Raw genomic sequence first — 11,892 nt, forward strand, 5'->3', positions numbered from 1 at the left:
AGGGCACCTGGGCCTCAGCTCCTCTCGTCCAGAGTTGATGCCAGCGAGTTGTGTGGCCAGGCCTGGCAGGCAATGCTGAGGTCACAGTGAAGACAGGCATCTCTGCCTCACAGCCCTGTGCGGGAAACAGATCAGTCACCTTTGACTGCCCAGCACAGTCTGGGCTGGGCTGGGGAGACGTAGGGCACTGTGGGAACCCAGAGTAAGAGTCTGCCCCAGTCTGGAAATTGTGGGTACAGGGGGAGGGCTTCCTGAGAAGGGCGTGTGTGATTCTGAAGAATGAGTAGAGGAAGATCATGGGGAAGAGTGTTCCCTGCTGAGGGACCAGTCTTTTGGGAGGTTCGGAGGGTAGCACTGGGTATTTGGAGGAACTCAGTGTTAATGATTCCATTGCAGAGTGCTGGGCATTTGCGAGAGTTGGTTTCTCATTTCAAGGAGGGGCAGGATGTGGGTGGAAAGAGGGGAGCAAACATTCCAGCTGGGGAAAGAGCCAGTCCTGAGATCTGAGCGGTAGAGATGCAGCAAGGCTCTTGTAGCTGGAGTAGGAGGGGCGGGGTGGGCAGGGGTCAGTCAGATCTGGGCAGCAGACATAGGTTTGGGAGTCCTTAGCAGGCAGATTGTGACATTTGAATTCTTGAGAATGTCTGGACTCACCCAGAAGAGAGTAAAGAGAGGACGTGGTTCTCTAGTCCCCAAGAATCTCAGCATCGGAGGGGGACAGAGGACAGGGAATCAAGGAGCCAGAGGGTGAGGAGCCCCAGAGAGAGGAAGCCCACTATGCCCAGACAGATGGAGTAGAGGTGCACAGTCAACTTTCCATCAGAATTTGTATTTTATAATACTTTTCAAAAATGAAGTGCGGCTAATGTTGACTTTGCATTAAAATTGATCTTTTTAGAATTCTGTGCCAGTCATGAAGATCCCTGGAGATGCTTCGACTTTCACTTACTACTTTTTAGGAAGTTTTTGCTAATATTGTAAATTATATAACTCTAGTTGAATATTTTTTAAAAAACCATAGCTTTGTAAACCCCTGAATTTGGGGGTCACAATTTGGACTGAGTTCTATTTTAGTTACCTGAAGAACAGTAGTCTTTTGACTATTTTGTTTATGCAGCACATACAATGTTTTTTTTAAAAAATTTGGTCTCCATACATTTTAATTTGATGGCAAACTTTTTTTTTAGGATTTTAAATTGTTGAAATATCTGGTGTATTGTAAATATTGACATTTAAAAATAAAAGGTATGCCACTCTTTTCAATATATCCAGTGACGTCTTTGATGCCTGAGATCCACTATTAACCTTTTAAGAACAAGCATAAGCACCTTTTTCTTTAATTTTACATTTCATTTTTTCTCTTTGAACTTGTATTTCATTCCACCTCTGCCACAGAATTTTATCCTAATATATATGTATATATTTTTTCCTAATATATATTTATACTTAAATAATTTTTTGTGGTAATTCTATCATATTTCTGTCCAACAAATATATGTAAATAAATAGAAATTAAACAAAATTTGTTTCTTGTGACCGTTAGGCTCTAAGAAATTAACATTTTTCTTCTTGAATTGGGTTTTTATTGCAACTGTTATTTGTACACAAATGATGAAAACATAAATCATTACATCATTTGATGTGCAATTATTAAACATAAAAAGCAAAATTATTTTGACTCATTTCTTAAGGAGAAGAATTGGATTTTTTTTCTAATTAGTTCTTGGATCTGTGAATAATCAGGCCTCATTATACCAATAGAATTTTGTGCAGTATGAATGCTGCTACCACAACCATTTAAAATACATGTCTCACTTTTAAAAAAAGATTTTATTTATTTATTTTTAGAGAAGAGAAGGGAGGGAGAAAAAGAGGGAGAGAAACATCAATGTGTGGTTGTCTCTTGAGTGTCCCTTACTGGGGACCTGGCCCGCAACCCAGGCATGTGCTCTGACTGGGAATTGAACTGGTGGTGCTTTGGTTCATAGGCCAGCACTCAATCTGCTGAGCTACACCAGCCAGGACAGCTTATGACATTTTTTGTTCTACATTGTCACAAATTTTGTTCCAGACCTTTGGATTTGAGCAAGTCTGAGTGTGCAGTTGTGTTGTGCTGTGGTTTTAATTTGCCTTCTCTGGTGGATAATGGGTTGAGCATCTCTTGATATGTTAACCAGACATTTAAAGTTCTTATTTTGTAAATGCCTGCTGTAAATTTTGTCCATTTTTCTTTCTGGTTGTCTCTCCCTTTATGGCTCTTTCTAGGATTTTTTTTTTTTTTTTTTACAAAGGAGTAGAAATATTGCTTTATTTGAGTAACTTACATCCAAATTGCTTATATGTGTTTTAAAAAGTCCTAATGAGCATCCATAAAGAAGACATATACAGCTTCCACAGGAATAAGAAAAAAAATGGGGTTAATGATTGCCCCAAATGGTATTTCCTAAAAGAAAAACAACGTAATTATTTAACCTTTCTTCTTCTGAGGCAGCATAAGTGAACGGCACACATCATAAATAAAATTTTCTTACTTTATAAGGAAGAAGGACTGTGATCCTATTTTGATGCATATGAAATATAAAATCCGCTCTTCTGATCACAATGAGGGAAAAAAATTATTGTTCAACATTTCAATTCTCATGCAATGAAATCCAAAGGTCTGTTGAATCCACCTTTTTGATTCATGTGCTGCCTATACTTCTTCTTCTGAGACACGTTTATGGCCTAGGCATTTAACAGAGCCATCCACCTTTTTTCCTTTTGTGGAGGCAAATCCCATTAACTTCATTATTTCTATTTCTTCCTCTGTTTTGCCTTCCAAGTCTTCCTCAGTAATTTGACGTTCTTTGCTCTTTGTTTCTTTTGCCTCTTTTTCTTTCTTTCTTTCTTTCTTTCTTTCTTTCTTTCTTTCTTTCTTTCTTTCTTTCCTTCTTTTCTTTCTTTCTCTCTTCCTTCCTTCCTTCCTTCCTTCCTTTCTTTCTTTCTTTCTTTCTTTCTTTCTTTCTTTCTTTCTTTCTTTCTTTCTTTCTTTCTTTCTTTCTTTCTTTCTTCCTTCCTTCCTTCCTTCCTTCCTTCCTTCCTTCCTTCCTTCCTTCCTTCCTTCCTTCCTTCCTTTCTTTCTTTCTTTCTTTCTTTCTTTCTTTCTTTCTTTCTTTCTTTCTTTCTTTCTTTCTTTCTTTCTCTCTTTCTTTCTCTCTTTCTTTCTCTCTTTCTTTCTCTCTTTCTTATCTCTTCTTTCTTTCAGTCGAGAAGGGTAAGGAGACGTGGATCTATGTCGCCCTGGGGTCCTGGAGCGACTTCTGTGCGGGGATCGAGAGCATCTCCGTCTCCGATCTCTCTCCCGGGACCGGGACCTTTCGCGGCGTCTGCGTTCTCTTTCCCGGGAGGTGGACCGGTACCGCTTACGCTCCCTCCGCGGGGAGCGGCCGCGGCTGCGACCCATTCCGAGAGGTTGTCTATCTCACACTCGAATTCTTTGTTTATTGGATATGAGCTCTTTGCTCGTTATTGAGGATATGTTCTCCACTCTCTGGCTTGCCTTGTTACTCCTTTCTTGTGTCTTTGGATGAACTGTCATTGAGTGTAGTCCCATTTTTCAATATTTTCCATTATAGTCAGTGCTTTTTTTTTTGGTATTCTATTTATGAACATTTTCCCTTCCTTGATATGGTCCTATACTATCTTCTGAAACTTTTATTGTTTTGCCTTTCACATTAAAAAATTAAATGTAATGAAGTAGCATTGGTTAATAATATCATACAATTTTCAAATGTACAGTTCTACAATACCTCATCTGTATATTGCACTGTGTGTTCACCATCCAAAGTCTAGGCTCCTTCTATCACCATTTTTGGCTCCCATTACCCTCTTTGCCCTCAGCCCACCCTCAGGCTTCTACCCCTCTGGTGACCACTATACTGTTGTCTGTGTCTATGAATTTGATTTTTTGCTTTGTTTGCTTGTTGCTTTCTGTTTTGGATCCCACATATTTGTGAAAGCATAGGGTTCTTGTCTTTTTCCATCTAACCTATTTCACTTAGCATATTCTAAAGATCCATCCATGCTGGTGCAATATTTCATCACTTTTTCTATGGCTGAGTGATATTGTATTATATATATGGAAATAAAAAGTGTTAGGATGTAGAGAAAAGGGAACCCTTATATGTTGTTGGTGTGATTGTAAATTGGTACAGTTACTATGGAAAAAAGTATGGAGCTTCCTAAAAAAAATTAAGAATAGAACCTAATGACCTAGGAATTTCATTTCTGGGTATCCACTTGAAAAATTTGAAAACACTTTTTCATAGAGATACATGTACCCCTATGTTCATTGCACAGTAACCAAGATATGGAAACAATACAAGTGTCCCTCAATGGATGATTGGAAAAGAAAATGTGTCTTTCACATTTAGATCTACAATCTACCCAGAGTTGAAATTTGGTGTCATGTCAGGTAAGTGTCAAATTTCCCTTTTTTCTCCATATACTCAATTGTCTCAGTTCCACTATTGAAAAACCATCCTTTCCCCACTGCTCTGTAATGTGATCTTTATAATCAACCCAATGTGGATCCCTATTTTTGGTTCTCTATTTTCTTCCATTGGTCTCTGCTCATATTTGTGGCACTTTTACACCATTATAGTTACTACAGCTTAAATAAATTTTGAATATCAAGGAGTGTAAATTTTCTCACCTTGTTCTGATTTAGGTGTATCTTGGCTTTTCTTGATGTTTTGCATTTGTATACATATTTTTTATCTCCCAGATTTATTAAGGTGTAATGAAATATAACATTGTGTAAGTTTAAGGGGTACTATCCATGTACATTTCAGGATAAGTTTATTAAATTCTACAAAGTAGCCCTGGCTGGTGTGGCTCAGTGGATTGAGTGCCGGCCTGTGAACCAAAGGCTCGCTGGTTTGATTTACAGACTAGGCCACATGCGTTGGTTGCAGGCCAGGACCCCAGGAGAGGGAGCGCGAGAAGCAACCACACATTGATGTTTCCCTCTCTCCCTCCTTCCCCTCTCTAAAAATAAATAAATAAAATCCTAAAAAAAATAATAAATTATACCAAGTAACCTTTTGGAATTTTGATTCAGTTTAGAGTGAATCTGTAGATACATTTGGGGAGAATTGACATGTTTAAAATATTAAATCTGCTGATTCAGGAACATGGTTTATCTTTTATTTGTCTTTTAAAATTGATCACAGTAAGATTTCAATGTTTTTCTCTGTAGTGTTTTTGCATATCGTTTGTTAGATTTATTCTCAGGGTTTGGTATTTTTAAATGTTGTTTAAAAATGCAGTTTGCTCATTGTTATTTCATCTACAAACTTAAGTACTGGTATACGATTTTGTTTCCAGCAATCTTTCTATGCTCACATTTATTTTTGGATTACAACCACAAATTATGCCATCTGCTGGTAATGGTAGGTTTGCTTTTTTCCTCACCAACCCTTATGCCATTTATTTATTTTTTTCATTTCTCTTTTTCTTTCTTTGCCATAGTGCAGAGGCTAAGTCCTGATGTACATATTGAAGAAAAGTGAGAGTAAGCTTCCTTGTCTTGTTGCCAATATCGAAGGGAAAATAACTACAGTATGGTTCACTATTAGTTACAAAGTTTGCTGTGGAAAACTTTGTCAGATGAAGGCATTTTATTCTTAGTTTGCTAGGAGATTTTCTTTAAAACTATGAGTAGGTGTTAAATTTTGTTGAATTGTTTTCAGATCCACTGAGATCATCATATAAATTTTCTCTTTTAAATTTAATTTTAAAATTAATTTTAGAGAGAGGATGGGAGAGTGAGAAACATCGATTTGTTGTTCTACCTACTTATGGATTCACTGGTTGACTCCGGTTCGGTGCCCTGATCAGGCAGTGAACCTGCAACCTTGGCACACTGGGACAATGCTCCAACACTCTGAGCTGCCTGGCCAGGGCCATACATTTTCTCTTTTATTTATTTATTTTTAAAAAACATTGTTTATTTATTTTTAGAGAGGGGAAGGAAGGGAGAAAGAGAGGGAGAGAAACATTAATGTATGGTTACCTCTCGAGTGCCCCCCACCGGGGACCTGGCCCCCAACTCAGGCCAGTACCCTGACTGGGAATCGAGCCAGCGGCCACTTGGTTCGCAAGCTGGAGCTCAATACACGGAGCCACACCAGCCAGGACCATTTTCTCTTTTAATTTGTTAATTATATTGAATTATTTTCTAATGTTAAGCCATTTTTCCTGGGATAAAAGCAACTGAATTCTATGAAGATTTTTATGTTTTGCAAGATTCTGTTTGCTGATATTTGATTTATCAATTTGACATCTAAGTTCATTGGTAAGATTGACCTGTAATTTTATTGTCTAAGGCAGATTTTGACATCAAGTTTCTGCTGGCTTCCTTTTTTCCCCCCTATTCCCTGAAAGCGTTCATATAGATTTGTCATTATTTCTTCCCTAATTATTTGGTAAAAGTCACTAGTGAAGCATTCAGAAATTTGGGAGGAGAAAGTGTTTAATTGTAGGTTCAATTTCTTTAATCTTTATAGGACTATTCATGTTTATTACTTCTTCCTGTGTCACTTTTGACAAGTTGTATTATTTTTATTTTTAAAAAATACCTTAGTTTTTACTAATTTTTCATTCTAGAGACAAAGGAAGAGAGGAAGAGAAACATTGATGTGAGAGAGAAACATCAATGAACTGCCTTCCAGATGTACCCTGACTGGGGACCAAACCTGCAACCCAGGCATGTGCCCTGATCAGGAATCGAATCTGTGACCTTTCGATTTGTGGGATGATGCCCAACAAACCTAGCCACCCTAGCCAGGTCATGTATTATTATTATTTTTTGAAATAGGCATTTGTCCACTTTATTTGTAAAAGAATATTTTGGCATAAAATAGTCTGGAAGTCTCTTTCTTATGTGTATTTTTGTTTAAAATTTTTTTTTCTTTTTCTCTCCCACTCTCATTCTTCTCCCTCTCTCTCTCTTTAAATAAGAGAAAAACAAACAAAAATTTATTAACACGTATATCTTATGTGCACATAAGAGATACCCAGGGGAAAATGAGTAAGTCCCCTTTCTCTCTTTTTTCGTGAAAGCCTGGAGAAAATGAGAACCCAACAGACACCAGTATAGCGATGTTCTTTAATCCTTTGAACTCCTTCTTAGCTATGTGCTAAAAATCAATTGTGATCTATCTCCAAAAAATAGTTTACTGATTTCTCAGCTGATAAGTTGTCTAGCTCCTCTTTCAATTTTGTTGAGTGTAAAGTATTGGAAACAAAAACTTGAAAAGCAAAGACTGGAGAAAGGATTCATTATCCAGTCACTAGAGTGCCTTCCTTTGTCAGCACCAATATTAATGTTCTCAATGTCTTTTTCTTTGTTCACCAGAGGATTTTCTACCCTGAGAGAATAAAATGAGATTGGAGAGGGGTAGGATTTTGTTTGTTTGTTTGTTTGTTTGTTTTTAAAGTGTGAAGGGTGGAACCAGGGATATCCCAGGCAGGTTTATTTTGGTAGTTGCATATTGGAAAGATGAGGATCTGGGCATTAATTTCCTTTAATTAATCCCTGTATTTGCCTATCTGGTGGAAAATCTTCCTGGATCCTTCCATGTGTATGTATCCTAGACTGTGGACCAGTCTCCACCCTGGAGAGCAGCAATTAATGTTTTCTTTTTTATACTCTGTGATCTACTGTGTTCTACATAAATAAAGGAGTTGGCCACAGTTACTTTATCCCAGCTCAGAGTGTCCAGAATTGTGTGTTTTGGATGCTTGGCCCTAAGTTGCTAGACACAGACCTAATTTTAAGTAACTGTTACAAATTCAACAGCAAAGATATGGAGTGTTTGGTGTCAGGAGCTGTGTCTGGCACTAAAGAGACATTTCCTTATTTAATCCCCATTTTATAGACAAGGAGACTGAGGCTCAAGTGTTACCATAAAATACTCCCCTAAGACCACCCAAACAACAACAGGCAGAACTCAGTTGTGTCTGAATCCAAGGCCTGTGCCACACTGCCTGAGGACTCTAGGCTCTCAGAACTGTAGGATTTATTTTTTTATTTTAATTTTTAAATTTTATTTATTTATTCCAAGAGCAGAAGGGAGGGAGAGACAGAGAGAAACATCGACATGTGAGAAATACATGGACTGGTTGCCTCTCGCATGCCCCCAACTGGGGACCTGCTTCACAACCAAGGCATGTATCATGACTGGGAATTGAACCAGTGATCTTTCCAATCCACTGTGCCACACCAGCCAGGGCAGAACTGTAGGATTTTTCACCTTGGATCCCCCAGTAGAGACCTTCTTATCCATTACCTTTGTTTTGAAAAGGAGGGCCTGGAGTAGAATCAGGGAATGGCTTGCCCAAAATCATCCTCCCAGGCTTAACAGGTACACGGTATGAGGTCGGGAAGCCAGAGGCATTGATGGGAACCTCCCCCTGTTGACATTCTCATACCATGGACTTTGGCATTATTTCTTTTGAAGATAAGCACCCATGGCAACAGCCTTAATCTTTTGAGAAATTTCTTCAAGAGGTAGTGTCGGAGCTGAGATGACTTCAGGGGAAGCCCGAACCAGATGCTATAGCAGCTTGGATTCTCTTCCAGGGTCCCAATGGGCAGGGGTTGGACAGTCTCATATGATTAGTGGACATTTCAGGAGAGTACAAATCAGCAGATTCCTGACCTCAGGTACAAATTGACTGCAGATCTAGGTCTCACAATGAATCTGATTCCTGGATCTACATTGAACCATGGAGGGGAACCCCGGGCAGTGGGGAGAGACTGGACAAAGACCAGAAGGGGAAACATATATATGTGGCCTGATTGGAAGGACTGGGCTGCTTAAGCCAGAGGGACTCACCAACTCTGTTGCCGCAAATCCATTGCAGATGTGTGGAAGGGAGAAGGCTGAGGCCAGGCCTCACTCAGAGACAGTCTCCCTTTCCTCCCATTTCACTGGCTGTGTTAGTTTTCTGTTGCTGCCATGAAAGAACAAAATTCAACTGATTAAATTTGAAGATTTAATTGGCTTTACTGAGCAATTCATGAATTGGGCAGCATCCCAACTGGCAGCTGGAAGGACACTTTGAAGTGTTATAAAAAAAAAGGGAAGGTTGGTATAGGAAGAGTGGGGGGCTATGAACAACAACAACAACGAAAGGGTTAATTTTAGGCCAGGATATCTTTTTGGGGGAAGGGAATGGTGAGGGTTTTTATCGTGTAGATTGTCTCTTCTTTCTTGGATTACCTCCCTGGTGTTGACCAGCACATTCCAGCCTGGTTGATTAATATTATGTTTCTGGAGACAGTTAAAACAATCATTAAGTCAGGAATTAAATCTAGGTTTGGTATCACAGACTTTAGCACTAGTGACACCATTTTGTACTGGTAGTTTTGTTAACAATTCCCTGCTGTGATCATACTCTCAGCTTAACCGAGAGATGTGACTTTAAAAACTAAGGCATTAGCCTCGCTGTCAGCTACTACTCTGTTGCTCTGTTAATCCTCTGCGTGGCAGGATGTTTCTGCTTAATCTTTGTGACATTCACAGCTCATAGTTCAGGTTTATAACCGTAGGTCATTCATTCTTTTCATTCCCTTACTGATGTTCCAGTCTCAGGGAGAGTCTTTGCCTGGCTGTAAACATGCATTTCAAGCTTTTAAGAGAATACAAAATCAGGGGGATTACAATTATAATAAGCAGGATGACTCCCAATGTTTGGAGTGACTTTGGAGCCATAGTCTCTGTGTTGCAGCCTCCCTAGGCTGGGCAGGTCCACTCGGGACTCAGGCAGATGGAAGAAGATGCGTGGAGCCCAGAGGATGCTTGATATGCCTTTATTTGGGAGAGTTACACCGGCCACAAGCCCGTGTCTCTGTCAGCATCCCGACTCCCTCACTCCCTCCCTCTCAGGGCATGCGTGCGCGTGCGCGCGCACACACACGTGCTCTCTCTCTCTCTCTCTCTCTCTCTCTCTCTCTCTCTCTCTCTCTCTCTCTCTCTGAGAAGTCCCTACCTCCTTAAGTACTAGCACAAATAAAGCCAGCTTCAAGCCAAAAAACGAGGTAACCTGGCATGAGCAGCGCATGTGAGCCTACTCTACTCAAGGCTAAGGGGCAGCTTATCATAGCCACACTCAAAGCCGTGAGACCCAGGCTCAGGGCTATGAGAACACTGCTTTATTATAGTCCTTCAAGGTTGTGAGAAGCTGCTTCCCCTAGTTACCCAAGCAACTGGGTGAGGAAGCCAGACTGCCTCCATTTACCCTATAGTCTCCAAGACCCAAACCGCTCAAAGAAAGTCCTCACTGAAGGAGTCCTTTTTAAACCCAGTGGCTGCAATGATCTTGGGTAACTGAGTTGCGACTTCCCAGAAGCATGGATCCATGTACAACAGGCAGTGTTGGCTGCAGCACAGACACCTCCTTGCTCAGCTAGAGTAATCAAGGGCTATTCTGTTTCCAAGATCTCCTTTGGTCAGAGAGTCTGAAGATCTTCTCTGGGCATTTAAGGCCTTAGTGCTGTGATCTGCAATGTTTCCAAGAGTCAAGGAGGGGTTTCTGATCGTATTCCCAGTTGTATCTATTCCTTACAAGGAAAATACAATTCTGTCAAAGGTAGTGAACACTGAATCAGGGAAAGTATTGTGATAGGTTCATTCTAGAATGGTTAGGGACACAGTTAGGTCATCTACGAGGCATTGCCCAGCGGTACGCTAGCAGTCTAAGCATTTTTTGGCCCAGGGAGAATGATAGCCACCACAGACAGGGAGAATGACAGCCACCACAGACAGGGAGAATGACAGCCACCACAGACAGGGAGAATGACAGCCACCACAGACAGGGATAAATCCTAGCACAATTAGCTAGGTTTTCTCCTAGTCTGAAATAAAAAGCTGCCTTAAATTCCAAAGGTTACGCACCTTAGCAATGGTCTGGGAGATACAGATGGTGGCATTACTTTTCCGGGCCCGAGCCAGAGTAAAGAAGAGAAAGAATAGAAAGGGCTCCTGTTTAGCGAAAGGAGAGTGTCTTGATCCAACGTTGTGGGTAGAAACAGTTCACATTGATGTCGGTTACTTCTCTTCCTAGGTAATTTGATTTAAAGGTCTCTGGTGTTTGTGCAGGACAAGGTGTCAGGTGGGGTCTTCTTCAGTTGTGAGACGTATTTCATTAAATTTATCCCATAGTATCTCATGATTTAAATGTGATGGAAAGTTATGTATATTTCATTTCAACACATATGAAAAGCACACACAACAGTGAGTATCACTCAATGAACTAGTACAAAGCGGAAGCCTCGTGCAGAGGCAGCCTGTTGCCTGGGGACCCCCCCTGCTGCCGCTCCCCATGACCCCCGCCTCTCCTCCCAAAGAAAAGTATTGTCTTGACTTTCATGGCATTTTAGTATTTTATGCATGTGTTTAGCATTCTACCTCCTAAGCATGCATCCTTAAATGCCTATTTTTTGGGGGGTGAACTTCTCATGAAAGGAACAGACATATAATGCACATTATTTTGTATCTGGCTCCTTTGCTCAAAATCATGTTCCTGTGATACATCCTTTAAAACTGTATTTCATTCATTTTCCTTCCTTTGTAGTAATCTGTTTAATGACCATGTGGCAATTGATCTGTTCTGCTCCTTTGCCTTCATTTTTGTGTAGGTATAATCTACGTACAATAAAGTGCAAACTTTCAAGCATACTGCTTAATGAGACATGTTCAGAATAGATATAGAATTTTTTTGGTACCCTGGATGGCTCTGTCCTGCCAATTCTCCAGCTGATACCCACCAGTGGAACCACTATTCTGACTTTTGTCATTTGGAGTACTTTTGCCTGTTTTAAAACTTCACATAAATGAAATTATG

At 40.1% G+C, this 11,892-nt stretch overlaps 1 pseudogene; it reads right to left on the minus strand.

Annotated features, from left to right (window-relative positions):
• Positions 1 to 2,637: 2,637 nt before the first annotated feature.
• Positions 2,638 to 3,442, minus strand: LOC129076677 (U4/U6.U5 small nuclear ribonucleoprotein 27 kDa protein-like; annotated as a pseudogene).
• Positions 3,443 to 11,892: the final 8,450 nt, after the last annotated feature.

This window comes from Pteronotus mesoamericanus, unplaced genomic scaffold (genome assembly GCF_021234165.1).
Source record: "Pteronotus mesoamericanus isolate MK-2021 breed Mesoamerican mustached bat unplaced genomic scaffold, CSHL_Meso_final contig_639, whole genome shotgun sequence".
NCBI classification, from domain to species: Eukaryota; Metazoa; Chordata; class Mammalia; order Chiroptera; family Mormoopidae; genus Pteronotus; species Pteronotus mesoamericanus.